The following is a 27,131-nucleotide window of genomic DNA, read 5'->3' on the forward strand; positions in this document are numbered from 1 at the left end:
CCAGACTGGATGGGAGAACAGGCTGTAAAGAGAAATATCTTGCTCTAAAACCAAAACGGAGCTATCTAGCAGAATGGTTGTCAATGTGTGTATTCAACAGCCATAGTTAAACTGATGTGTGTTTGCAGCAGTTCAGAAACACTTTCTTTGGAGAATGCAGAAACAGTCATTTCAAGCCCTAGAGACGCATATAAGAGTTAGCAGTAAGAATGCGTTTAAAACACAGAAGACCCGCTTATTACGAACTCATCTGCTGTGTGTTGGTTCCTTTTAGGAAGTTGAATCTATGTTTAAATTCAGCGAGGTAGAAACACGTTTCTTATAAAAGCTGCGTTTGGACATTCTAGAGTGGATGGGAGAACAGGCTGTAAAGAGAAATACCTTGCTCTAAAACCAAAACGGAGCTATCTAGCAGAATGGTTGTCAATGTGTGTATTCAACTTCTAGAGTTAAACATATGTGTGTTTGCAGCAGTTCAGAAACCCTTTCTTTGGAGAATGCAGAAACAGTCTTTTCCCGCCCTAGAGACGCTTATAGGAGTTAGCAGTAAGAATGCGTTTAAAACACAGAAGACCCGCTTCTTACGAACTCATCTGTTGTGTGTTGGTTCCTTTTAGGAAGTTGCATCTATGTTTAGATTCAGCGAGGTAGAAACACGTTTCTTCTAAAAGCTGCGTTTGGATATTCCAGAGTGGATGGGAGAACAGGCTTTAAAGAGAAATACCTTGCTCTAAAACCAAAACAGAGCTATCTTGCAGAATGGTTGTCAATGTGTGTATTCAACTTCCAGAGTTAAACTGATGTTTGTTTGCAGCAGTTCAGAAACCCTTTCTTTGGAGAATGCAGAAACAGTCTTTTCCAGCCCTAGAGACGCATAAAAGGGTTAGCAGTAAGAATGCGTTTTAAACAGAGAAGACCCGCTTCTTACGAACTCATCTGCTCTGTGTTGGTTCCTTTTAGGAAGTTGCATCTATGTTTAGATTCAGCGAGGAAGAAACACGTTTCTTCTATAAGCTGCGTTTTGACATTCCAGAGTGGATGGGAGAACAGGCTGTAAAGAGAAATACCTTGCTCTAAAACGAAAATGGAGCTATCTAGCAGAATGGTTGTCAATGTGTTTATTCAACTTCCAGAGTTAAACTGATGTGTGCTTCCAGCAGTTCAGAAACCCTTTCTTTGGAGAATGCAGAAACAGTCTTTTCCAGCCCTAGAGACGCATAAAAGGGTTAGCAGTAAGAATGCGTTTTAAACAGAGAAGACCCGCTTCTTACGAACTCATCTGCTCTGCGTTGGTTCCTTTTAGGAAGTTGCATCTATGTTTAGATTCAGCGAGGTAGAAACACGTTTCTTCTAAAAGCTGCGTTTGGACATTCCAGAGTGGATGGGAGAACAGGCTGTAAAGAGAAATACATTGCTCTAAAACCAAAACGGAGCTATCTAGCAGAATGGTTGTCAAAGTGTGTATTCAACTTCCAGAGTTAAACATATGTGTGTTTGCAGCAGTTCAGAAACCCTTTCTTTGGTGAATGCAGAAACAGTCTTTTCCCGCACTAAAAACGCTTATAAGAGTTAGCAGTAAGAATGCGATTAAAACACAGAAGACCCGCTTATTACGAACTCATCTGCTGTGTGTTGGTTCCTTTTAGGAAGTTGCATCTATGTTTAGATTCAGCGAGGTAGAAACACGTTTCTTCTAAAAGCTGCGTTTGGACATTCCAGAGTGGATGGGAGAACAGGCTGTAAAGAGAAATATCTTGCTCTAAAACCAAAACGGAGCTATCTAGCAGAATGGTTGTCAATGTGTGTATTCAACAGCCATAGTTAAACTGATGTGTGTTTGCAGCAGTTCAGAAACACTTTCTTTGGAGAATGCAGAAACAGTCATTTCAAGCCCTAGAGACGCATATAAGAGTTAGCAGTAAGAATGCGTTTAAAACACAGAAGACCCGCTTATTACGAACTCATCTGCTGTGTGTTGGTTCCTTTTAGGAAGTTGAATCTATGTTTAAATTCAGCGAGGTAGAAACACGTTTCTTCTAAAAGCTGCGTTTGGACATTCCAGAGTGGATGGGAGAACAGGCTGTAAAGAGAAATACCTTGCTCTAAAACCAAAACGGAGCTATCTAGCAGAATGGTTGTCAATGTGTGTATTCAACTTCTAGAGTTAAACATATGTGTGTTTGCAGCAGTTCAGAAACCCTTTCTTTGGAGAATGCAGAAACAGTCTTTTCCCGCCCTAGAGACGCTTATAGGAGTTAGCAGTAAGAATGCGTTTAAAACACAGAAGACCCGCTTCTTACGAACTCATCTGTTGTGTGTTGGTTCCTTTTAGGAAGTTGCATCTATGTTTAGATTCAGCGAGGTAGAAACACGTTTCTTCTAAAAGCTGCGTTTGGATATTCCAGAGTGGATGGGAGAACAGGCTGTAAAGAGAAATACCTTGCTCTAAAACGAAAATGGAGCTATCTAGCAGAATGGTTGTCAATGTGTTTATTCAACTTCCAGAGTTAAACTGATGTGTGCTTCCAGCAGTTCAGAAACCCTTTCTTTGGAGAATGCAGAAACAGTCTTTTCCAGCCCTAGAGACGCATAAAAGGGTTAGCAGTAAGAATGCGTTTTAAACAGAGAAGACCCGCTTCTTACGAACTCATCTGCTGTGTGTTGGTTCCTTTTAGGAAGTTGCATCTATGTTTAGATTCAGCGAGGTAGAAACACGTTTCTTCTAAAAGCTGCGTTTGGACATTCCAGAGTGGATGGGAGAACAGGCTGTAAAGAGAAATACCTTGCTCTAAAACCAAAACGGAGCTATCTAGCAGAATGTTTGTCAAAGTGTGTATTCAACTTCCAGAGTTAAACATATTTGTGTTTGCAGCAGTTCAGAAACCCTTTCTTTGCAGAATGCAGAAACCGTCAATTCTAGCCCTAGAGACACATATAAGAGTTAGCAGTAAGAATGCGTTTAAAACACAGAAGACCCGCTTCTTACGAACTCATCTGCTGTGTGTTGGTTCCTTTTAGGAAGTTGCATCTATGTTTAGATTCAGCGAGGGAGAAACACGTTTCTTCTAAAAGCTGCATTTGGACATTCCAGAGTGGATGGGAGAACAGGCTGTAAAGAGAAATACCTTGCTCTAAAACCAAAACGGAGCTATCTAGCAGAATGGTTGTCAATGTGTGTATTCAACTTCCAGAGTTAAACATATGTGTGTTTGCAGCAGTTCAGAAACCCTTTCTTTGGAGAATGCAGAAACAGTCTTTTCCCGCCCTAGAGACGCTTATAAGATTTAGCAGTAAGAATGCGTTTAAAACACAGAAGACCCGCTTCTTACGAACTCATCTGCTGTGTGTTGGTTCCTTTTAGGAAGTTGCATCTATGTTTACATTCAGCGAGGTAGAAACACGTTTCTTCTAAAAGCTGCGTTTGGATATTCCAGAGTTGATAGGAGAAGAGGCTGTAAAGAGAAATACCTTGCTCTAAAACCAAAACGGAGCTATCTAGCAGAATGGTTGTCAATGTGTGTATTCAACTTCCAGAGTTAAACATATGTGTGTTTGCAGCAGTTCAGAAACCCTTTCTTTGGAGAATGCAGAAACAGTCTTTTCCCGCACTAAAAACGCTTATAAGAGTTAGCAGTAAGAATGCGATTAAAACACAGAAGACCCGCTTATTACGAACTCATCTGCTGTGTGTTGGTTCCTTTTAGGAAGTTGCATCTATGTTTAGATTCAGCGAGGTAGAAACACGTTTCTTCTAAAAGCTGCGTTTGGACATTCCAGAGTGGATGGGAGAACAGGCTGTAAAGAGAAATATCTTGCTCTAAAACCAAAACGGAGCTATCTAGCAGAATGGTTGTCAATGTGTGTATTCAACAGCCATAGTTAAACTGATGTGTGTTTGCAGCAGTTCAGAAACACTTTCTTTGGAGAATGCAGAAACAGTCATTTCAAGCCCTAGAGACGCATATAAGAGTTAGCAGTAAGAATGCGTTTAAAACACAGAAGACCCGCTTATTACGAACTCATCTGCTGTGTGTTGGTTCCTTTTAGGAAGTTGAATCTATGTTTAAATTCAGCGAGGTAGAAACACGTTTCTTCTAAAAGCTGCGTTTGGACATTCCAGAGTGGATGGGAGAAGAGGCTGTAAGGAGAAATACCTTGCTCTAAAACCAAAACGGAGCTATCTAGCAGAATGGTTGTCAATGTGTGTATTCAACTTCCAGAGATAAACATATGTGTGTTTGCAGCAGTTCAGAAACCCTTTCTTTGGAGAATGCAGAAACAGTCTTTTCCCGCCCTAAAAACGCTTATAAGAGTTAGCAGTAAGAATGCGTTTAAAACACAGAAGACCCGCTTCTAACGAACTCATCTGCTGTGTGTTGGTTCCTTTTAGGAAGTTGCATCTATGTTTAGATTCAGCGAGGTATAAACACGTTTCTTCTAAAAGCTGCGTTGGATATTCCAGAGTGGATAGGAGAAGAGGCTGTAAAGAGAAATACCTTGCTCTAAAACCAAAACGGAGCTATCTAGCAGAATGGTTGTCAATGTGTGTATTCAACTTCCAGAGTTAAACATATGTGTGTTTGCAGCAGTTCAGAAACCCTTTCTTTGGAGAATGCAGAAACAGTCTTTTCCCGCACTAAAAACGCTTGTAAGAGTTAGCAGTAAGAATGCGTTTAAAACACAGAAGACCCGCTTCTTACGAACTCATGTGCTGTGTGTTGGTTCCTTTTAGGAAGTTGCATCTATGTTTAGATTCAGCGAGGTAGAAACACGTTTCTTCTAAAAGCTGCGTTTGGACATTCCAGAGTGGATGGGAGAACAGGCTGTAAAGAGAAATATCTTGCTCTAAAACCAAAACGGAGCTATCTAGCAGAATGGTTGTCAATGTGTGTATTCAACAGCCATAGTTAAACTGATGTGTGTTTGCAGCAGTTCAGAAACACTTTCTTTGGAGAATGCAGAAACAGTCATTTCAAGCCCTAGAGACGCATATAAGAGTTAGCAGTAAGAATGCGTTTAAAACACAGAAGACCCGCTTATTACGAACTCATCTGCTGTGTGTTGGTTCCTTTTAGGAAGTTGAATCTATGTTTAAATTCAGCGAGGTAGAAACACGTTTCTTCTAAAAGCTGCGTTTGGACATTCCAGAGTGGATGGGAGAACAGGCTGTAAAGAGAAATACCTTGCTCTAAAACCAAAACGGAGCTATCTAGCAGAATGGTTGTCAATGTGTGTATTCAACTTCTAGAGTTAAACATATGTGTGTTTGCAGCAGTTCAGGAACCCTTTCTTTGGAGAATGCAGAAACAGTCTTTTCCCGCCCTAGAGACGCTTATAGGAGTTAGCAGTAAGAATGCGTTTAAAACACAGAAGACCCGCTTCTTACGAACTCATCTGTTGTGTGTTGGTTCCTTTTAGGAAGTTGCATCTATGTTTAGATTCAGCGAGGTAGAAACACGTTTCTTCTAAAAGCTGCGTTTGGATATTCCAGAGTGGATGGGAGAACAGGCTGTAAAGAGAAATACCTTGCTCTAAAACCAAAACAGAGCTATCTAGCAGAATGGTTGTCAATGTGTGTATTCAACTTCCAGAGTTAAACTGATGTTTGTTTGCAGCAGTTCAGAAACCCTTTCTTTGGAGAATGCAGAAACAGTCTTTTCCAGCCCTAGAGACGCATAAAAGGGTTAGCAGTAAGAATGCGTTTTAAACAGAGAAGACCCGCTTCTTACGAACTCATCTGCTCTGTGTTGGTTCCTTTTAGGAAGTTGCATCTATGTTTAGATTCAGCGAGGAAGAAACACGTTTCTTCTAAAAGCTGCGTTTGGACATTCCAGAGTGGATGGGAGAACAGGCTGTAAAGAGAAATACCTTGCTCTAAAACGAAAATGGAGCTATCTAGCAGAATGGTTGTCAATGTGTGTATTCAACTTCCAGAGTTAAACTGATGTGTGCTTCCAGCAGTTCAGAAACCCTTTCTTTGGAGAATGCAGAAACAGTCTTTTCCAGCCCTAGAGACGCATAAAAGGGTTAGCAGTAAGAATGCGTTTTAAACAGAGAAGACCCGCTTCTTACGAACTCATCTGCTGTGTGTTGGTTCCTTTTAGGAAGTTGCATCTATGTTTAGATTCAGCGAGGTAGAAACACGTTTCTTCTAAAAGCTGCGTTTGGACATTCCAGAGTGGATGGGAAAACAGGCTGTAAAGAGAAATACCTTGCTCTAAAACCAAAACGGAGCTATCTAGCAAAATGGTTGTCAAAGTGTGTATTCAACTTCCAGAGTTAAACATATGTGTGTTTGCAGCAGTTCAGAAACCCTTTCTTTGCAGAATGCAGAAACCGTCAATTCTAGCCCTAGAGACACATATAAGAGTTAGCAGTAAGAATCCGTTTAAAACACAGAAGACCCGCTTCTTACGAACTCATCTGCTCTGTGTTGGTTCCTTTTAGGAAGTTGCATCTATGTTTAGATTCAGCGAGGAAGAAACACGTTTCTTCTAAAAGCTGCGTTTGGACATTCCAGAGTGGATGGGAGAACAGGCTGTAAAGAGAAATACCTTGCTCTAAAACCAAAACGGAGCTATCTAGCAGAATGGTTGTCAATGTGTGTATTCAACTTCCAGAGTTAAACATATGTGTGTTTGCAGCAGTTCAGAAACCCTTTCTTTGGAGAATGCAGAAACAGTCTTTCCCCGCCCAAGAGACGCTTATAAGAGTTAGCAGTAGGAATGCGTTTAAATCACAGAAGACCCGCTTCTTACGAACTCATCTGCTGTGTGTTGGTTCCTTTTAGGAAGTTGCATCTATGTTTAGATTCAGCGAGGTAGAAACACGTTTCTTCTAAAAGCTGCGTTTGGACATTCCAGAGTGGATGGGAAAACAGGCTGTAAAGAGAAATACCTTGCTCTAAAACCAAAACGGAGCTATCTAGCAGAATGGTTGTCAATGTGTGTATTCAACTTCCAGAGTTAAACTGATGTGTGCTTCCAGCAGTTCAGAAACCCTTTCTTTGGAGAATGCAGAAACAGTCTTTTCCCGCCCTAGAGACGCTTATAAGACTTAGCAGTAATAATGCGTTTAAAACACAGAAGACCCGCTTCTTACGAACTCATATGCTGTGTGTTGGTTCCTTTTAGGAAGTTGCATCTATGCTTAGAATCAGGGAGGTTGAAACACGTTTCTTCTAAAAGCTGCGTTTGGACATTCCAGAGTGGATGGGAGAACAGGCTGTAAAGAGAAATACCTTGCTCTAAAACCAAAACGGAGCTATCTAGCAGAATGGTTGTCAATGTGTGTATTCAACAGCCAGAGTTACACTGATGTGAGTTTGCAGCAGTTTAGAAACCCTTTCTTTGGAGAATGCAGAAACAGTCATTTCAAGCCCTAGAGACGCATATAAGAGTTAGCAGTAAGAATGCGTTTAAAACACAGAAGACCCGCTTCTTACGAACTCATCTGCTGTGTGTTGGTTCCTTTTAGGAAGTTGAATCTATGTTTAAATTCAGCGAGGTAGAAACACGTTTCTTATAAAAGCTGCGTTTGGACATTCTAGAGTGGATGGGAGAACAGGCTGTAAAGAGAAATACCTTGCTCTAAAACCAAAACGGAGCTATCTAGCAGAATGGTTGTCAATGTGTGTATTCAACTTCTAGAGTTAAACATATGTGTGTTTGCAGCAGTTCAGAAACCCTTTCTTTGAAGAATGCAGAAACAGTCTTTTCCCGCCCTAGAGACGCTTATAGGAGTTAGCAGTAAGAATGCGTTTAAAACACAGAAGACCCGCTTCTTACGAACTCATCTGTTGTGTGTTGGTTCCTTTTAGGAAGTTGCATCTATGTTTAGATTCAGCGAGGTAGAAACACGTTTCTTCTAAAAGCTGCGTTTGGACATTCCAGAGTGGATGGGAAAACAGGCTGTAAAGAGAAATACCTTGCTCTAAAACCAAAACGGAGCTATCTAGCAAAATGGTTGTCAAAGTGTGTATTCAACTTCCAGAGTTAAACATATGTGTGTTTGCAGCAGTTCAGAAACCCTTTCTTTGCAGAATGCAGAAACCGTCAATTCTAGCCCTAGAGACACATATAAGAGTTAGCAGTAAGAATCCGTTTAAAACACAGAAGACCCGCTTCTTACCAACTCATCTGCTGTGTGTTGGTTCCTTTTAGGAAGTTGCATCTATGTTTAGATTCAGCGAGGTAGAAACACGTTTCTTCTAAAAGCTGCGTTTGGACATTCCAGAGTGGATGGGAGAACAGGCTGTAAAGAGAAATACCTTGCTCTAAAACCAAAACGGAGCTATCTAGCAGAATGGTTGTCAATGTGTGTATTCAACTTCCAGAGTTAAACATATGTGTGTTTGCAGCAGTTCAGAAACCCTTTCTTTGGAGAATGCAGAAACAGTCTTTCCCCGCCCAAGAGACGCTTATAAGAGTTAGCAGTAGGAATGCGTTTAAATCACAGAAGACCCGCTTCTTACGAACTCATCTGCTGTGTGTTGGTTCCTTTTAGGAAGTTGCATCTATGTTTAGATTCAGCGAGGTAGAAACACGTTTCTTCTAAAAGCTGCGTTTGGACATTCCAGAGTGGATGGGAAAACAGGCTGTAAAGAGAAATACCTTGCTCTAAAACCAAAAAGGAGCTATCTAGCAGAATGGTTGTCAATGTGTGTATTCAAATTCCAGAGTTAAACTGATGTGTGCTTCCAGCAGTTCAGAAACCCTTTCTTTGGAGAATGCAGAAACAGTCTTTTCCCGCCCTAGAGACGCTTATAAGACTTAGCAGTAAGAATGCGTTTAAAACACAGAAGACCCGCTTCTTACGAACTCATATGCTGTGTGTTGGTTCCTTTTAGGAAGTTGCATCTATGCTTAGAATCAGGGAGGTTGAAACACGTTTCTTCTAAAAGCTGCGTTTGGACATTCCAGAGTGGATGGGAGAACAGGCTGTAAAGAGAAATACCTTGCTCTAAAACCAAAACGGAGCTATCTAGCAGAATGGTTGTCAATGTGTGTATTCAACAGCCAGAGTTACACTGATGTGAGTTTGCAGCAGTTTAGAAACCCTTTCTTTGGAGAATGCAGAAACAGTCATTTCAAGCCCTAGAGACGCATATAAGAGTTAGCAGTAAGAATGCGTTTAAAACACAGAAGACCCGCTTCTTACGAACTCATCTGCTGTGTGTTGGTTCCTTTTAGGAAGTTGCATCTATGTTTAGATTCAGCGAGGTAGAAACACGTTTCTTCTAAAAGCTGCGTTTGGACATTCCAGAGTGGATGGGAAAACAGGCTGTAAAGAGAAATACCTTGCTCTAAAACCAAAACGGAGCTATCTAGCAGAATGGTTGTCAATGTGTGTATTCAACTTCCAGAGTTAAACATATGTGTGTTTGCAGCAGTTCAGAAACCCTTTCTTTGGAGAATGCAGAAACAGTCTTTTCCCGCACTAAAAACGCTTGTAAGAGTTAGCAGTAAGAATGCGTTTAAAACACAGAAGACCCGCTTCTTACGAACTCATGTGCTGTGTGTTGGTTCCTTTTAGGAAGTTGCATCTATGTTTAGATTCAGCGAGGTAGAAACACGTTTCTTCTAAAAGCTGCGTTTGGACATTCCAGAGTGGATGGGAGAACAGGCTGTAAAGAGAAATATCTTGCTCTAAAACCAAAACGGAGCTATCTAGCAGAATGGTTGTCAATGTGTGTATTCAACAGCCATAGTTAAACTGATGTGTGTTTGCAGCAGTTCAGAAACACTTTCTTTGGAGAATGCAGAAACAGTCATTTCAAGCCCTAGAGACGCATATAAGAGTTAGCAGTAAGAATGCGTTTAAAACACAGAAGACCCGCTTATTACGAACTCATCTGCTGTGTGTTGGTTCCTTTTAGGAAGTTGAATCTATGTTTAAATTCAGCGAGGTAGAAACACGTTTCTTCTAAAAGCTGCGTTTGGACATTCCAGAGTGGATGGGAGAACAGGCTGTAAAGAGAAATACCTTGCTCTAAAACCAAAACGGAGCTATCTAGCAGAATGGTTGTCAATGTGTGTATTCAACTTCTAGAGTTAAACATATGTGTGTTTGCAGCAGTTCAGGAACCCTTTCTTTGGAGAATGCAGAAACAGTCTTTTCCCGCCCTAGAGACGCTTATGGGAGTTAGCAGTAAGAATGCGTTTAAAACACAGAAGACCCGCTTCTTTCGAACTCATCTGTTGTGTGTTGGTTCCTTTTAGGAAGTTGCATCTATGTTTAGATTCAGCGAGGTAGAAACAAGTTTCTTCTAAAAGCTGCGTTTGGACATTGCAGAGTGGATGGGAGAACAGGCTGTAAAGAGAAATACCTTGCTCTAAAACCAAAACGGAGGTATCTAGCAGAATGGTTGTCAATGTGTGTATTCAACTTCCAGAGTTAAACATATGTGTGTTTGCAGCAGTTCAGAAACCCTTTCTTTGGAGAATGCAGAAACAGTCTTTTCCCGCCCTAGAGACGCTTATAAGAGTTAGCAGTAGGAATGCGTTTAAAACACAGAAGACCCGCTTCTTACGAACTCATCTGCTGTGTGTTGGTTCCTTTTAGGAAGTTGCATCTATGTTTAGATTCAGCGAGGTAGAAACACGTTTCTTCTAAAAGCTGCGTTTGGATATTCCAGAGTGGATGGGAGAAGAGGCTGTAAAGAGAAATACCTTGCTCTAAAACCAAAACGGAGCTATCTAGCAGAATGGTTGTCAATGTGTGTATTCAACTTCCAGAGTTAAACATATGTGTGTTTGCAGCAGTTCAGAAACCCTTTCTTTGGAGAATGCAGAAACAGTCTTTTCCCGCACTAAAAACGCTTATAAGAGTTAGCAGTAAGAATGCGATTAAAACACAGAAGACCCGCTTATTACGAACTCATCTGCTGTGTGTTGGTTCCTTTTAGGAAGTTGCATCTATGTTTAGATTCAGCGAGGTAGAAACACGTTTCTTCTAAAAGCTGCGTTTGGACATTCCAGACTGGATGGGAGAACAGGCTGTAAAGAGAAATATCTTGCTCTAAAACCAAAACGGAGCTATCTAGCAGAATGGTTGTCAATGTGTGTATTCAACAGCCATAGTTAAACTGATGTGTGTTTGCAGCAGTTCAGAAACACTTTCTTTGGAGAATGCAGAAACAGTCATTTCAAGCCCTAGAGACGCATATAAGAGTTAGCAGTAAGAATGCGTTTAAAACACAGAAGACCCGCTTATTACGAACTCATCTGCTGTGTGTTGGTTCCTTTTAGGAAGTTGAATCTATGTTTAAATTCAGCGAGGTAGAAACACGTTTCTTATAAAAGCTGCGTTTGGACATTCTAGAGTGGATGGGAGAACAGGCTGTAAAGAGAAATACCTTGCTCTAAAACCAAAACGGAGCTATCTAGCAGAATGGTTGTCAATGTGTGTATTCAACTTCTAGAGTTAAACATATGTGTGTTTGCAGCAGTTCAGAAACCCTTTCTTTGGAGAATGCAGAAACAGTCTTTTCCCGCCCTGGAGACGCTTATAGGAGTTAGCAGTAAGAATGCGTTTAAAACACAGAAGACCCGCTTCTTACGAACTCATCTGTTGTGTGTTGGTTCCTTTTAGGAAGTTGCATCTATGTTTAGATTCAGCGAGGAAGAAACACGTTTCTTCTAAAAGCTGCGTTTGGACATTCCAGAGTGGATGGGAGAACAGGCTGTAAAGAGAAATACCTTGCTCTAAAACCAAAACGGAGCTATCTAGCAGAATGGTTGTCAATGTGTGTATTCAACTTCCAGAGTTAAACATATGTGTGTTTGCAGCAGTTCAGAAACCCTTTCTTTGGAGAATGCAGAAACAGTCTTTTCCAGCCCTAGAGACGCATAAAAGGGTTAGCAGTAAGAATGCGTTTTAAACAGAGAAGACCCGCTTCTTACGAACTCATCTGCTCTGTGTTGGTTCCTTTTAGGAAGTTGCATCTATGTTTAGATTCAGCGAGGAAGAAACACGTTTCTTCTAAAAGCTGCGTTTGGACATTCCAGAGTGGATGGGAGAACAGGCTGTAAAGAGAAATACCTTGCTCTAAAACGAAAATGGAGCTATCTAGCAGAATGGTTGTCAATGTGTGTATTCAACTTCCAGAGTTAAACTGATGTGTGCTTCCAGCAGTTCAGAAACCCTTTCTTTGGAGAATGCAGAAACAGTCTTTTCCAGCCCTAGAGACGCATAAAAGGGTTAGCAGTAAGAATGCGTTTTAAACAGAGAAGACCCGCTTCTTACGAACTCATCTGCTGTGTGTTGGTTCCTTTTAGGAAGTTGCATCTATGTTTAGATTCAGCGAGGTAGAAACACGTTTCTTCTAAAAGCTGCGTTTGGACATTCCAGAGTGGATGGGAAAACAGGCTGTAAAGAGAAATACCTTGCTCTAAAACCAAAACGGAGCTATCTAGCAAAATGGTTGTCAAAGTGTGTATTCAACTTCCAGAGTTAAACATATGTGTGTTTGCAGCAGTTCAGAAACCCTTTCTTTGCAGAATGCAGAAACCGTCAATTCTAGCCCTAGAGACACATATAAGAGTTAGCAGTAAGAATCCGTTTAAAACACAGAAGACCCGCTTCTTACCAACTCATCTGCTGTGTGTTGGTTCCTTTTAGGAAGTTGCATCTATGTTTAGATTCAGCGAGGTAGAAACACGTTTCTTCTAAAAGCTGCGTTTGGACATTCCAGAGTGGATGGGAGAACAGGCTGTAAAGAGAAATACCTTGCTCTAAAACCAAAACGGAGCTATGTAGCAGAATGGTTGTCAATGTGTGTATTCAACTTCCAGAGTTAAACATATGTGTGTTTGCAGCAGTTCAGAAACCCTTTCTTTGGAGAATGCAGAAACAGTCTTTCCCCGCCCAAGAGACGCTTAAAAGAGTTAGCAGTAGGAATGCGTTTAAATCACAGAAGACCCGCTTCTTACGAACTCATCTGCTGTGTGTTGGTTCCTTTTAGGAAGTTGCATCTATGTTTAGATTCAGCGAGGTAGAAACACGTTTCTTCTAAAAGCTGCGTTTGGACATTCCAGAGTGGATGGGAAAACAGGCTGTAAAGAGAAATACCTTGCTCTAAAACCAAAAAGGAGCTATCTAGCAGAATGGTTGTCAATGTGTGTATTCAAATTCCAGAGTTAAACTGATGTGTGCTTCCAGCAGTTCAGAAACCCTTTCTTTGGAGAATGCAGAAACAGTCTTTTCCCGCCCTAGAGACGCTTATAAGAGTTAGCAGTAAGAATGCGTTTAAAACACAGAAGACCCGCTTCTTACGAACTCATATGCTGTGTGTTGGTTCCTTTTAGGAAGTTGCATCTATGCTTAGAATCAGGGAGGTTGAAACACGTTTCTTCTAAAAGCTGCGTTTGGACATTCCAGAGTGGATGGGAGAACAGGCTGTAAAGAGAAATACCTTGCTCTAAAACCAAAACGGAGCTATCTAGCAGAATGGTTGTCAATGTGTGTATTCAACAGCCAGAGTTACACTGATGTGAGTTTGCAGCAGTTTAGAAACCCTTTCTTTGGAGAATGCAGAAACAGTCATTTCAAGCCCTAGAGACGCATATAAGAGTTAGCAGTAAGAATGCGTTTAAAACACAGAAGACCCGCTTCTTACGAACTCATCTGCTGTGTGTTGGTTCCTTTTAGGAAGTTGCATCTATGTTTAGATTCAGCGAGGTAGAAACACGTTTCTTCTAAAAGCTGCGTTGGACATTCCAGAGTGGATGGGAAAACAGGCTGTAAAGAGAAATACCTTGCTCTAAAACCAAAACGGAGCTATCTAGCAGAATGGTTGTCAATGTGTGTATTCAACTTCCAGAGTTAAACATATGTGTGTTTGCAGCAGTTCAGAAACCCTTTCTTTGGAGAATGCAGAAGCAGTCTTTTCCCGCACTAAAAACGCTTGTAAGAGTTAGCAGTAAGAATGCGTTTAAAACACAGAAGACCCGCTTCTTACGAACTCATGTGCTGTGTGTTGGTTCCTTTTAGGAAGTTGCATCTATGTTTAGATTCAGCGAGGTAGAAACACGTTTCTTCTAAAAGCTGCGTTTGGACATTCCAGAGTGGATGGGAGAACAGGCTGTAAAGAGAAATATCTTGCTCTAAAACCAAAACGGAGCTATCTAGCAGAATGGTTGTCAATGTGTGTATTCAACAGCCATAGTTAAACTGATGTGTGTTTGCAGCAGTTCAGAAACACTTTCTTTGGAGAATGCAGAAACAGTCATTTCAAGCCCTAGAGACGCATATAAGAGTTAGCAGTAAGAATGCGTTTAAAACACAGAAGACCCGCTTATTACGAACTCATCTGCTGTGTGTTGGTTCCTTTTAGGAAGTTGAATCTATGTTTAAATTCAGCGAGGTAGAAACACGTTTCTTCTAAAAGCTGCGTTTGGACATTCCAGAGTGGATGGGAGAACAGGCTGTAAAGAGAAATACCTTGCTCTAAAACCAAAACGGAGCTATCTAGCAGAATGGTTGTCAATGTGTGTATTCAACTTCTAGAGTTAAACATATGTGTGTTTGCAGCAGTTCAGGAACCCTTTCTTTGGAGAATGCAGAAACAGTCTTTTCCCGCCCTAGAGACGCTTATGGGAGTTAGCAGTAAGAATGCGTTTAAAACACAGAAGACCCGCTTCTTTCGAACTCATCTGTTGTGTGTTGGTTCCTTTTAGGAAGTTGCATCTATGTTTAGATTCAGCGAGGTAGAAACAAGTTTCTTCTAAAAGCTGCGTTTGGACATTGCAGAGTGGATGGGAGAACAGGCTGTAAAGAGAAATACCTTGCTCTAAAACCAAAACGGAGGTATCTAGCAGAATGGTTGTCAATGTGTGTATTCAACTTCCAGAGTTAAACATATGTGTGTTTGCAGCAGTTCAGAAACCCTTTCTTTGGAGAATGCAGAAACAGTCTTTTCCCGCCCTAGAGACGCTTATAAGAGTTAGCAGTAGGAATGCGTTTAAAACACAGAAGACCCGCTTCTTACGAACTCATCTGCTGTGTGTTGGTTCCTTTTAGGAAGTTGCATCTATGTTTAGATTCAGCGAGGTAGAAACACGTTTCTTCTAAAAGCTGCGTTTGGATATTCCAGAGTGGATGGGAGAAGAGGCTGTAAAGAGAAATACCTTGCTCTAAAACCAAAACGGAGCTATCTAGCAGAATGGTTGTCAATGTGTGTATTCAACTTCCAGAGTTAAACATATGTGTGTTTGCAGCAGTTCAGAAACCCTTTCTTTGGAGAATGCAGAAACAGTCTTTTCCCGCACTAAAAACGCTTATAAGAGTTAGCAGTAAGAATGCGATTAAAACACAGAAGACCCGCTTATTACGAACTCATCTGCTGTGTGTTGGTTCCTTTTAGGAAGTTGCATCTATGTTTAGATTCAGCGAGGTAGAAACACGTTTCTTCTAAAAGCTGCGTTTGGACATTCCAGACTGGATGGGAGAACAGGCTGTAAAGAGAAATATCTTGCTCTAAAACCAAAACGGAGCTATCTAGCAGAATGGTTGTCAATGTGTGTATTCAACAGCCATAGTTAAACTGATGTGTGTTTGCAGCAGTTCAGAAACACTTTCTTTGGAGAATGCAGAAACAGTCATTTCAAGCCCTAGAGACGCATATAAGAGTTAGCAGTAAGAATGCGTTTAAAACACAGAAGACCCGCTTATTACGAACTCATCTGCTGTGTGTTGGTTCCTTTTAGGAAGTTGAATCTATGTTTAAATTCAGCGAGGTAGAAACACGTTTCTTATAAAAGCTGCGTTTGGACATTCTAGAGTGGATGGGAGAACAGGCTGTAAAGAGAAATACCTTGCTCTAAAACCAAAACGGAGCTATCTAGCAGAATGGTTGTCAATGTGTGTATTCAACTTCTAGAGTTAAACATATGTGTGTTTGCAGCAGTTCAGAAACCCTTTCTTTGGAGAATGCAGAAACAGTCTTTTCCCGCCCTAGAGACGCTTATAGGAGTTAGCAGTAAGAATGCGTTTAAAACACAGAAGACCCGCTTCTTACGAACTCATCTGTTGTGTGTTGGTTCCTTTTAGGAAGTTGCATCTATGTTTAGATTCAGCGAGGTAGAAACACGTTTCTTCTAAAAGCTGCGTTTGGATATTCCAGAGTGGATGGGAGAACAGGCTGTAAAGAGAAATACCTTGCTCTAAAACCAAAACAGAGCTATCTAGCAGAATGGTTGTCAATGTGTGTATTCAACTTCCAGAGTTAAACGGATGTTTGTTTGCAGCAGTTCAGAAACCCTTTCTTTGGAGAATGCAGAAACAGTCTTTTCCAGCCCTAGAGACGCATAAAAGGGTTAGCAGTAAGAATGCGTTTTAAACAGAGAAGACCCGCTTCTTACGAACTCATCTGCTCTGTGTTGGTTCCTTTTAGGAAGTTGCATCTATGTTTAGATTCAGCGAGGAAGAAACACGTTTCTTCTAAAAGCTGCGTTTGGACATTCCAGAGTGGATGGGAGAACAGGCTGTAAAGAGAAATACCTTGCTCTAAAACGAAAATGGAGCTATCTAGCAGAATGGTTGTCAATGTGTGTATTCAACTTCCAGAGTTAAACTGATGTGTGCTTCCAGCAGTTCAGAAACCCTTTCTTTGGAGAATGCAGAAACAGTCTTTTCCAGCCCTAGAGACGCATAAAAGGGTTAGCAGTAAGAATGCGTTTTAAACAGAGAAGACCCGCTTCTTACGAACTCATCTGCTGTGTGTTGGTTCCTTTTAGGAAGTTGCATCTATGTTTAGATTCAGCGAGGTAGAAACACGTTTCTTCTAAAAGCTGCGTTTGGACATTCCAGAGTGGATGGGAAAACAGGCTGTAAAGAGAAATACCTTGCTCTAAAACCAAAACGGAGCTATCTAGCAAAATGGTTGTCAAAGTGTGTATTCAACTTCCAGAGTTAAACATATGTGTGTTTGCAGCAGTTCAGAAACCCTTTCTTTGCAGAATGCAGAAACCGTCAATTCTAGCCCTAGAGACACATATAAGAGTTAGCAGTAAGAATCCGTTTAAAACACAGAAGACCCGCTTCTTACGAACTCATCTGCTCTGTGTTGGTTCCTTTTAGGAAGTTGCATCTATGTTTAGATTCAGCGAGGAAGAAACACGTTTCTTCTAAAAGCTGCGTTTGGACATTCCAGAGTGGATGGGAGAACAGGCTGTAAAGAGAAATACCTTGCTCTAAAACCAAAACGGAGCTATCTAGCAGAATGGTTGTCAATGTGTGTATTCAACTTCCAGAGTTAAACATATGTGTGTTTGCAGCAGTTCAGAAACCCTTTCTTTGGAGAATGCAGAAACAGTCTTTCCCCGCCCAAGAGACGCTTATAAGAGTTAGCAGTAGGAATGCGTTTAAATCACAGAAGACCCGCTTCTTACGAACTCATCTGCTGTGTGTTGGTTCCTTTTAGGAAGTTGCATCTATGTTTAGATTCAGCGAGGTAGAAACACGTTTCTTCTAAAAGCTGCGTTTGGACATTCCAGAGTGGATGGGAAAACAGGCTGTAAAGAGAAATACCTTGCTCTAAAACCAAAACGGAGCTATCTAGCAGAATGGTTGTCAATGTGTGTATTCAACTTCCAGAGTTAAACTGATGTGTGCTTCCAGCAGTTCAGAAACCCTTTCTTTGGAGAATGCAGAAACAGTCTTTTCCCGCCCTAGAGACGCTTATAAGACTTAGCAGTAATAATGCGTTTAAAACACAGAAGACCCGCTTCTTACGAACTCATATGCTGTGTGTTGGTTCCTTTTAGGAAGTTGCATCTATGCTTAGAATCAGGGAGGTTGAAACACGTTTCTTCTAAAAGCTGCGTTTGGACATTCCAGAGTGGATGGGAGAACAGGCTGTAAAGAGAAATACCTTGCTCTAAAACCAAAACGGAGCTATCTAGCAGAATGGTTGTCAATGTGTGTATTCAACTTCTAGAGTTAAACATATGTGTGTTTGCAGCAGTTCAGAAACCCTTTCTTTGAAGAATGCAGAAACAGTCTTTTCCCGCCCTAGAGACGCTTATAGGAGTTAGCAGTAAGAATGCGTTTAAAACACAGAAGACCCGCTTCTTACGAACTCATCTGTTGTGTGTTGGTTCCTTTTAGGAAGTTGCATCTATGTTTAGATTCAGCGAGGTAGAAACACGTTTCTTCTAAAAGCTGCGTTTGGATATTCCAGAGTGGATGGGAGAACAGGCTTTAAAGAGAAATACCTTGCTCTAAAACCAAAACAGAGCTATCTTGCAGAATGGTTGTCAATGTGTGTATTCAACTTCCAGAGTTAAACTGATGTTTGTTTGCAGCAGTTCAGAAACCCTTTCTTTGGAGAATGCAGAAACAGTCTTTTCCAGCCCTAGAGACGCATAAAAGGGTTAGCAGTAAGAATGCGTTTTAAACAGAGAAGACCCGCTTCTTACGAACTCATCTGCTCTGTGTTGGTTCCTTTTAGGAAGTTGCATCTATGTTTAGATTCAGCGAGGAAGAAACACGTTTCTTCTATAAGCTGCGTTTGGACATTCCAGAGTGGATGGGAGAACAGGCTGTAAAGAGAAATACCTTGCTCTAAAACGAAAATGGAGCTATCTAGCAGAATGGTTGTCAATGTGTTTATTCAACTTCCAGAGTTAAACTGATGTGTGCTTCCAGCAGTTCAGAAACCCTTTCTTTGGAGAATGCAGAAACAGTCTTTTCCAGCCCTAGAGACGCATAAAAGGGTTAGCAGTAAGAATGCGTTTTAAACAGAGAAGACCCGCTTCTTACGAACTCATCTGCTCTGCGTTGGTTCCTTTTAGGAAGTTGCATCTATGTTTAGATTCAGCGAGGTAGAAACACGTTTCTTCTAAAAGCTGCGTTTGGACATTCCAGAGTGGATGGGAGAACAGGCTGTAAAGAGAAATACTTTGCTCTAAAACCAAAACGGAGCTATCTAGCAGAATGGTTGTCAAAGTGTGTATTCAACTTCCAGAGTTAAACATATGTGTGTTTGCAGCAGTTCAGAAACCCTTTCTTTGGAGAATGCAGAAACAGTCTTTTCCCGCCCTAGAGACGCTTATAAGAGTTAGCAGTAAGAATGCGTTTAAAACACAGAAGACCCGCTTCTTACGAACTCATCTGCTGTGTGTTGGTTCCTTTTAGGAAGTTGCATCTATGTTTAGATTCAGCGAGGTAGAAACACGTTTCTTCTAAAAGCTGAGTTTGGATATTCCAGAGTGGATAGGAGAAGAGGCTGTAAAGAGAAATACCTTGCTCTAAAACCAAAACGGAGCTATCTAGCAGAATGGTTGTCAATGTGTGTATTCAACTTCCAGAGTTAAACATATGTGTGTTTGCAGCAGTTCAGAAACCCTTTCTTTGGTGAATGCAGAAACAGTCTTTTCCCGCACTAAAAACGCTTATAAGAGTTAGCAGTAAGAATGCGATTAAAACACAGAAGACCCGCTTATTACGAACTCATCTGCTGTGTGTTGGTTCCTTTTAGGAAGTTGCATCTATGTTTAGATTCAGCGAGGTAGAAACACGTTTCTTCTAAAAGCTGCGTTTGGACATTCCAGAGTGGATGGGAGAACAGGCTGTAAAGAGAAATATCTTGCTCTAAAACCAAAACGGAGCTATCTAGCAGAATGGTTGTCAATGTGTGTATTCAACAGCCATAGTTAAACTGATGTGTGTTTGCAGCAGTTCAGAAACACTTTCTTTGGAGAATGCAGAAACAGTCATTTCAAGCCCTAGAGACGCATATAAGAGTTAGCAGTAAGAATGCGTTTAAAACACAGAAGACCCGCTTCTTACGAACTCATCTGCTGTGTGTTGGTTCCTTTTAGGAAGTTGAATCTATGTTTAAATTCAGCGAGGTAGAAACACGTTTCTTATAAAAGCTGCGTTTGGACATTCTAGAGTGGATGGGAGAACAGGCTGTAAAGAGAAATACCTTGCTCTAAAACCAAAACGGAGCTATCTAGCAGAATGGTTGTCAATGTGTGTATTCAACTTCTAGAGTTAAACATATGTGTGTTTGCAGCAGTTCAGAAACCCTTTCTTTGAAGAATGCAGAAACAGTCTTTTCCCGCCCTAGAGACGCTTATAGGAGTTAGCAGTAAGAATGCGTTTAAAACACAGAAGACCCGCTTCTTACGAACTCATCTGTTGTGTGTTGGTTCCTTTTAGGAAGTTGCATCTATGTTTAGATTCAGCGAGGTAGAAACACGTTTCTTCTAAAAGCTGCGTTTGGATATTCCAGAGTGGATGGGAGAACAGGCTTTAAAGAGAAATACCTTGCTCTAAAACCAAAACAGAGCTATCTTGCAGAATGGTTGTCAATGTGTGTATTCAACTTCCAGAGTTAAACTGATGTTTGTTTGCAGCAGTTCAGAAACCCTTTCTTTGGTGAATGCAGAAACAGTCTTTTCCAGCCCTAGAGACGCATAAAAGGGTTAGCAGTAAGAATGCGTTTTAAACAGAGAAGACCCGCTTCTTACGAACTCATCTGCTCTGTGTTGGTTCCTTTTAGGAAGTTGCATCTATGTTTAGATTCAGCGAGGAAGAAACACGTTTCTTCTATAAGCTGCGTTTGGACATTCCAGAGTGGATGGGAGAACAGGCTGTAAAGAGAAATACCTTGCTCTAAAACGAAAATGGAGCTATCTAGCAGAATGGTTGTCAATGTGTTTATTCAACTTCCAGAGTTAAACTGATGTGTGCTTCCAGCAGTTCAGAAACCCTTTCTTTGGAGAATGCAGAAACAGTCTTTTCCAGCCCTAGAGACGCATAAAAGGGTTAGCAGTAAGAATGCGTTTTAAACAGAGAAGACCCGCTTCTTACGAACTCATCTGCTCTGCGTTGGTTCCTTTTAGGAAGTTGCATCTATGTTTAGATTCAGCGAGGTAGAAACACGTTTCTTCTAAAAGCTGCGTTTGGACATTCCAGAGTGGATGGGAGAACAGGCTGTAAAGAGAAATACTTTGCTCTAAAACCAAAACGGAGCTATCTAGCAGAATGGTTGTCAAAGTGTGTATTCAACTTCCAGAGTTAAACATATGTGTGTTTGCAGCAGTTCAGAAACCCTTTCTTTGGAGAATGCAGAAACAGTCTTTTCCCGCCCTAGAGACGCTTATAAGAGTTAGCAGTAAGAATGCGTTTAAAACACAGAAGACCCGCTTCTTACGAACTCATCTGCTGTGTGTTGGTTCCTTTTAGGAAGTTGCATCTATGTTTAGATTCAGCGAGGTAGAAACACGTTTCTTCTAAAAGCTGAGTTTGGATATTCCAGAGTGGATAGGAGAAGAGGCTGTAAAGAGAAATACCTTGCTCTAAAACCAAAACGGAGCTATCTAGCAGAATGGTTGTCAATGTGTGTATTCAACTTCCAGAGTTAAACATATGTGTGTTTGCAGCAGTTCAGAAACCCTTTCTTTGGTGAATGCAGAAACAGTCTTTTCCCGCACTAAAAACGCTTATAAGAGTTAGCAGTAAGAATGCGATTAAAACACAGAAGACCCGCTTATTACGAACTCATCTGCTGTGTGTTGGTTCCTTTTAGGAAGTTGCATCTATGTTTAGATTCAGCGAGGTAGAAACACGTTTCTTCTAAAAGCTGCGTTTGGACATTCCAGAGTGGATGGGAGAACAGGCTGTAAAGAGAAATATCTTGCTCTAAAACCAAAACGGAGCTATCTAGCAGAATGGTTGTCAATGTGTGTATTCAACAGCCATAGTTAAACTGATGTGTGTTTGCAGCAGTTCAGAAACACTTTCTTTGGAGAATGCAGAAACAGTCATTTCAAGCCCTAGAGACGCATATAAGAGTTAGCAGTAAGAATGCGTTTAAAACACAGAAGACCCGCTTATTACGAACTCATCTGCTGTGTGTTGGTTCCTTTTAGGAAGTTGAATCTATGTTTAAATTCAGCGAGGTAGAAACACGTTTCTTCTAAAAGCTGCGTTTGGACATTCCAGAGTGGATGGGAGAACAGGCTGTAAAGAGAAATACCTTGCTCTAAAACCAAAACGGAGCTATCTAGCAGAATGGTTGTCAATGTGTGTATTCAACTTCTAGAGTTAAACATATGTGTGTTTGCAGCAGTTCAGAAACCCTTTCTTTGGAGAATGCAGAAACAGTCTTTTCCCGCCCTAGAGACGCTTATAGGAGTTAGCAGTAAGAATGCGTTTAAAACACAGAAGACCCGCTTCTTACGAACTCATCTGTTGTGTGTTGGTTCCTTTTAGGAAGTTGCATCTATGTTTAGATTCAGCGAGGTAGAAACACGTTTCTTCTAAAAGCTGCGTTTGGATATTCCAGAGTGGATGGGAGAACAGGCTGTAAAGAGAAATACCTTGCTCTAAAACGAAAATGGAGCTATCTAGCAGAATGGTTGTCAATGTGTTTATTCAACTTCCAGAGTTAAACTGATGTGTGCTTCCAGCAGTTCAGAAACCCTTTCTTTGGAGAATGCAGAAACAGTCTTTTCCAGCCCTAGAGACGCATAAAAGGGTTAGCAGTAAGAATGCGTTTTAAACAGAGAAGACCCGCTTCTTACGAACTCATCTGCTCTGTGTTGGTTCCTTTTAGGAAGTTGCATCTATGTTTAGATTCAGCGAGGTAGAAACACGTTTCTTCTAAAAGCTGCGTTTGGACATTCCAGAGTGGATGGGAGAACAGGCTGTAAAGAGAAATACCTTGCTCTAAAACCAAAACGGAGCTATCTAGCAGAATGGTTGTCAAAGTGTGTATTCAACTTCCAGAGTTAAACATATTTGTGTTTGCAGCAGTTCAGAAACCCTTTCTTTGCAGAATGCAGAAACCGTCAATTCTAGCCCTAGAGACACATATAAGAGTTAGCAGTAAGAATGCGTTTAAAACACAGAAGACCCGCTTCTTACGAACTCATCTGCTGTGTGTTGGTTCCTTTTAGGAAGTTGCATCTATGTTTAGATTCAGCGAGGGAGAAACACGTTTCTTCTAAAAGCTGCATTTGGACATTCCAGAGTGGATGGGAGAACAGGCTGTAAAGAGAAATACCTTGCTCTAAAACCAAAACGGAGCTATCTAGCAGAATGGTTGTCAATGTGTGTATTCAACTTCCAGAGTTAAACATATGTGTGTTTGCAGCAGTTCAGAAACCCTTTCTTTGGAGAATGCAGAAACAGTCTTTTCCCGCACTAAAAACGCTTATAAGAGTTAGCAGTAAGAATGCGATTAAAACACAGAAGACCCGCTTATTACGAACTCATCTGCTGTGTGTTGGTTCCTTTTAGGAAGTTGCATCTATGTTTAGATTCAGCGAGGTAGAAACACGTTTCTTCTAAAAGCTGCGTTTGGACATTCCAGACTGGATGGGAGAACAGGCTGTAAAGAGAAATATCTTGCTCTAAAACCAAAACGGAGCTATCTAGCAGAATGGTTGTCAATGTGTGTATTCAACAGCCATAGTTAAACTGATGTGTGTTTGCAGCAGTTCAGAAACACTTTCTTTGGAGAATGCAGAAACAGTCATTTCAAGCCCTAGAGACGCATATAAGAGTTAGCAGTAAGAATGCGTTTAAAACACAGAAGACCCGCTTATTACGAACTCATCTGCTGTGTGTTGGTTCCTTTTAGGAAGTTGAATCTATGTTTAAATTCAGCGAGGTAGAAACACGTTTCTTATAAAAGCTGCGTTTGGACATTCTAGAGTGGATGGGAGAACAGGCTGTAAAGAGAAATACCTTGCTCTAAAACCAAAACGGAGCTATCTAGCAGAATGGTTGTCAATGTGTGTATTCAACTTCTAGAGTTAAACATATGTGTGTTTGCAGCAGTTCAGAAACCCTTTCTTTGGAGAATGCAGAAACAGTCTTTTCCCGCCCTAGAGACGCTTATAGGAGTTAGCAGTAAGAATGCGTTTAAAACACAGAAGACCCGCTTCTTACGAACTCATCTGTTGTGTGTTGGTTCCTTTTAGGAAGTTGCATCTATGTTTAGATTCAGCGAGGTAGAAACACGTTTCTTCTAAAAGCTGCGTTTGGATATTCCAGAGTGGATGGGAGAACAGGCTTTAAAGAGAAATACCTTGCTCTAAAACCAAAACAGAGCTATCTTGCAGAATGGTTGTCAATGTGTGTATTCAACTTCCAGAGTTAAACTGATGTTTGTTTGCAGCAGTTCAGAAACCCTTTCTTTGGAGAATGCAGAAACAGTCTTTTCCAGCCCTAGAGACGCATAAAAGGGTTAGCAGTAAGAATGCGTTTTAAACAGAGAAGACCCGCTTCTTACGAACTCATCTGCTCTGTGTTGGTTCCTTTTAGGAAGTTGCATCTATGTTTAGATTCAGCGAGGAAGAAACACGTTTCTTCTATAAGCTGCGTTTTGACATTCCAGAGTGGATGGGAGAACAGGCTGTAAAGAGAAATACCTTGCTCTAAAACGAAAATGGAGCTATCTAGCAGAATGGTTGTCAATGTGTTTATTCAACTTCCAGAGTTAAACTGATGTGTGCTTCCAGCAGTTCAGAAACCCTTTCTTTGGAGAATGCAGAAACAGTCTTTTCCAGCCCTAGAGACGCATAAAAGGGTTAGCAGTAAGAATGCGTTTTAAACAGAGAAGACCCGCTTCTTACGAACTCATCTGCTCTGCGTTGGTTCCTTTTAGGAAGTTGCATCTATGTTTAGATTCAGCGAGGTAGAAACACGTTTCTTCTAAAAGCTGCGTTTGGACATTCCAGAGTGGATGGGAGAACAGGCTGTAAAGAGAAATACTTTGCTCTAAAACCAAAACGGAGCTATCTAGCAGAATGGTTGTCAAAGTGTGTATTCAACTTCCAGAGTTAAACATATGTGTGTTTGCAGCAGTTCAGAAACCGTTTCTTTGGAGAATGCAGAAACAGTCTTTTCCCGCCCTAGAGACGCTTATAAGAGTTAGCAGTAAGAATGCGTTTAAAACACAGAAGACCCGCTTCTTACGAACTCATCTGCTGTGTGTTGGTTCCTTTTAGGAAGTTGCATCTATGTTTAGATTCAGCGAGGTAGAAACACGTTTCTTCTAAAAGCTGAGTTTGGATATTCCAGAGTGGATAGGAGAAGAGGCTGTAAAGAGAAATACCTTGCTCTAAAACCAAAACGGAGCTATCTAGCAGAATGGTTGTCAATGTGTGTATTCAACTTCCAGAGTTAAACATATGTGTGTTTGCAGCAGTTCAGAAACCCTTTCTTTGGTGAATGCAGAAACAGTCTTTTCCCGCACTAAAAACGCTTATAAGAGTTAGCAGTAAGAATGCGATTAAAACACAGAAGACCCGCTTATTACGAACTCATCTGCTGTGTGTTGGTTCCTTTTAGGAAGTTGCATCTATGTTTAGATTCAGCGAGGTAGAAACACGTTTCTTCTAAAAGCTGCGTTTGGACATTCCAGAGTGGATGGGAGAACAGGCTGTAAAGAGAAATATCTTGCTCTAAAACCAAAACGGAGCTATCTAGCAGAATGGTTGTCAATGTGTGTATTCAACAGCCATAGTTAAACTGATGTGTGTTTGCAGCAGTTCAGAAACACTTTCTTTGGAGAATGCAGAAACAGTCATTTCAAGCCCTAGAGACGCATATAAGAGTTAGCAGTAAGAATGCGTTTAAAACACAGAAGACCCGCTTATTACGAACTCATCTGCTGTGTGTTGGTTCCTTTTAGGAAGTTGAATCTATGTTTAAATTCAGCGAGGTAGAAACACGTTTCTTCTAAAAGCTGCGTTTGGACATTCCAGAGTGGATGGGAGAACAGGCTGTAAAGAGAAATACCTTGCTCTAAAACCAAAACGGAGCTATCTAGCAGAATGGTTGTCAATGTGTGTATTCAACTTCTAGAGTTAAACATATGTGTGTTTGCAGCAGTTCAGAAACCCTTTCTTTGGAGAATGCAGAAACAGTCTTTTCCCGCCCTAGAGACGCTTATAGGAGTTAGCAGTAAGAATGCGTTTAAAACACAGAAGACCCGCTTCTTACGAACTCATCTGTTGTGTGTTGGTTCCTTTTAGGAAGTTGCATCTATGTTTAGATTCAGCGAGGTAGAAACACGTTTCTTCTAAAAGCTGCGTTTGGATATTCCAGAGTGGATGGGAGAACAGGCTGTAAAGAGAAATACCTTGCTCTAAAACGAAAATGGAGCTATCTAGCAGAATGGTTGTCAATGTGTTTATTCAACTTCCAGAGTTAAACTGATGTGTGCTTCCAGCAGTTCAGAAACCCTTTCTTTGGAGAATGCAGAAACAGTCTTTTCCAGCCCTAGAGACGCATAAAAGGGTTAGCAGTAAGAATGCGTTTTAAACAGAGAAGACCCGCTTCTTACGAACTCATCTGCTGTGTGTTGGTTCCTTTTAGGAAGTTGCATCTATGTTTAGATTCAGCGAGGTAGAAACACGTTTCTTCTAAAAGCTGCGTTTGGACATTCCAGAGTGGATGGGAGAACAGGCTGTAAAGAGAAATACCTTGCTCTAAAACCAAAACGGAGCTATCTAGCAGAATGTTTGTCAAAGTGTGTATTCAACTTCCAGAGTTAAACATATTTGTGTTTGCAGCAGTTCAGAAACCCTTTCTTTGCAGAATGCAGAAACCGTCAATTCTAGCCCTAGAGACACATATAAGAGTTAGCAGTAAGAATGCGTTTAAAACACAGAAGACCCGCTTCTTACGAACTCATCTGCTGTGTGTTGGTTCCTTTTAGGAAGTTGCATCTATGTTTAGATTCAGCGAGGGAGAAACACGTTTCTTCTAAAAGCTGCATTTGGACATTCCAGAGTGGATGGGAGAACAGGCTGTAAAGAGAAATACCTTGCTCTAAAACCAAAACGGAGCTATCTAGCAGAATGGTTGTCAATGTGTGTATTCAACTTCCAGAGTTAAACATATGTGTGTTTGCAGCAGTTCAGAAACCCTTTCTTTGGAGAATGCAGAAACAGTCTTTTCCCGCCCTAGAGACGCTTATAAGATTTAGCAGTAAGAATGCGTTTAAAACACAGAAGACCCGCTTCTTACGAACTCATCTGCTGTGTGTTGGTTCCTTTTAGGAAGTTGCATCTATGTTTACATTCAGCGAGGTAGAAACACGTTTCTTCTAAAAGCTGCGTTTGGATATTCCAGAGTTGATAGGAGAAGAGGCTGTAAAGAGAAAT

This window comes from Saimiri boliviensis, chromosome 18, assembly GCF_048565385.1.
Source record: "Saimiri boliviensis isolate mSaiBol1 chromosome 18, mSaiBol1.pri, whole genome shotgun sequence".
Taxonomy (NCBI): Eukaryota; Metazoa; Chordata; class Mammalia; order Primates; family Cebidae; genus Saimiri; species Saimiri boliviensis.